The sequence below is a fragment of the Penaeus monodon genome, unplaced genomic scaffold, assembly GCF_015228065.2.
Source record: "Penaeus monodon isolate SGIC_2016 unplaced genomic scaffold, NSTDA_Pmon_1 PmonScaffold_981, whole genome shotgun sequence".
Classification (NCBI taxonomy): domain Eukaryota; kingdom Metazoa; phylum Arthropoda; class Malacostraca; order Decapoda; family Penaeidae; genus Penaeus; species Penaeus monodon.
Window position 1 is genome coordinate 27501 of NW_023665225.1, and position 2500 is coordinate 30000.

Below are 2500 nucleotides of genomic sequence, written 5' to 3' on the forward strand. Positions count from 1 at the left end.
ATAAGTAACCAGAAACAGCGGCAAGCAGCTATGCCACATAACTCACGCACGGCCCACCCTGAAACAACCCCCACCAATCTACCACCAAGACTCCAGGGTCATGGCATAATTGAAACAAGCCTCAGCCCACCTATCACACAGTATTACAGGGTCCTTTTGCTAAGTGAGCCAAGACCTCAAGCTCTTGTTAGCAAGATTTGCCACGCCAAGTCTCCCTTAGATCAGCAGGCAGTGAACTGGTATCAGGTGCGGCAAGGACAGAGTGTAGGAGACCAGCACCATCATAGTCTGCCCCATGCCACAAGAGAGTCGCTATGCCCAAGCTTCATTCCTCTGCCCATGTCGCAGCTGCTGTATCAAATACATGTATGTATCTCATCAGCTTTTTTGTTGTTGGTTAATGTGGTTTTTATTTAGCATTGCTCTTTAACTCTTGTAGTTATGAAGTGTGTCAGTTTTGTTGACAGTTTAATAAGTCACAGAAAAAGCAATGCATTGAGGGTACGAGCTATATGTTCTGTAGCTTTTATTAAATTGTTATACAACGGATAGCTTCATAAGTACTATGGTGGTATTATAAAATGTGGTGCAGGGCCCACAGTTCATCCCCGGGAAGGTTGGGGTTGAATCCCTCAATTACAATCCGTATTATTAAACCGATGTGGACGTGCCCTTCCCTTGTGACTTTTGCGGGGGACTGGTTTGTACGCTCGATGCATCCCACACGGCCACAGTCTCTGCATTATGGTTTCACCTGTTTGTCTATTTCTTGGATATTATTATTATCATTATTATTATTATTTGTCATTGCTGTTATTATTCTTATGACTAATGCAATAATAATAATGCTACAAAAACTCTTGTTATATTATAATTATTATTGTTGTTATATTATTGTTGTTATTACATTATTATTATATTATTATTATTATTTAATATTATTGTTGTTAGTATATTATTCTTATTATTATTATTCATTATTATTAATTATTATTATTATTATAGCTACTGCTACAGTTTATTATTATTATTATTATTATTATTATTTATTATTATTATTAGCATAATCATCATCATCATCATCATCATCATCATCATCATTTATAACTTATCAAAACTTCAGATCATGGTGTTTTAATATCTGTGATTGTTTTCTTTTTCCTTTTTTCGCATTAATATTTCAAGTTGTTCTGATATGACTTGGTAAAATCTATGGTATACAGCCGTTTGCTTCTTTTACATTATTCTGGAAGGACAAGTATGCAAATCAAATAATAAATAAATCCTGTTCTGTTATATTATAACTGTTATAATGAAGTCAGAATCATTACAGCTGCGAAAGAACCCGTGGACCAGCAGCATCATCCCGTGCGGCATCAACCACTGCCATAGAACTTGAAGTAAATGTGTGTCTTAGAGTTGTATGGTAGTGATCCTGTGCTTACGTCTGTTTGAGGGAAGGTACAAGAGAGAGTGAGGCTGATGTGAATTGTGATTCGTTTATTTTATAGCCAATGGATTTGCAGTATGCGAATGTGTTATGGTTGTAAAAAAATAGTAGATGTGTAGAGAGATAAAAGTGTGCGTATTGTGAATGCAAGGATATGACTTGTACAGGCAAGTTCAGAAAATTATCATAATATATATATATATATATATATATATATATATATATATATATTATATATATATATTTTTTTTTTTTTTTTTTTTTTTTTTTTTTTTTTTTTTTTTTTTTTTTTTTTTTTTTTATGTTCAGTTTATCTTCCACAAAAAGAATCAATTTGTCATCTTATTTTATAAGGAAAAGATATGTAGAAATATCAGTTAGTCTTGAAATAGTGTGTTGCATTTTCTGTACTGTTGTGTTTCTCTGCCTCAAAAAGACAGCCCAGAGGTCCTCGCTGTAGTCGAGGCCTTGCTCCGCAGCTGGATAGAGTCGGGCTTCCATCCCACCTCAGGGAGCATCGTCCACACTGCCACAAGCTTTTGGCGCACGGGGGAGTCACCATGTCTCTGCTGCGAACAGGAGGTCGGTGGATAAATGGTTTAACAGCGTCCGGGCTGAGGCACTCAGACCGCCTGCCCCAGGAAAAGCAAGAAGGACAGGTACAGCTCCTGCCGCTTCCCATCAAGCAGGAGGGGTCGCAGCAGTGGGTGGGGAAGCTGCAGAGTGGACATGGCCTCATTCCAGAAGGGCCTGCCAAACGCATCTAATACATGCAGGAAGATCAAACTTCTTCTGGAACAAACACACTCGTGAGCATCAAGTTCCCCGGATGTTCACAGGGGAAGGTACACTGCTCAAATGAGAAGGACACTTGTGTCTTTCTCTCACCCTGGGTGCAGATGGGGAGGGCGGTCCGGGCACACCCCCCCTCCCCTCCCCCACCCTCCCCCCTCAAGGGCATGTGATCTTTCCCCGGAGGGTGATGCCGGAGAAGCTTTCGCATCTTGAAGAACACGGAGGGAGGGAGGGACTGCGGGGTGCTGGGTCCTC

General features: G+C 39.8%; 1 pseudogene; it reads left to right on the plus strand.

The window, feature by feature from the left end:
* LOC119572132 overlaps positions 1-2500 on the plus strand; it is a 16166-nt pseudogene that overhangs the window by 13205 nt on the left and 461 nt on the right.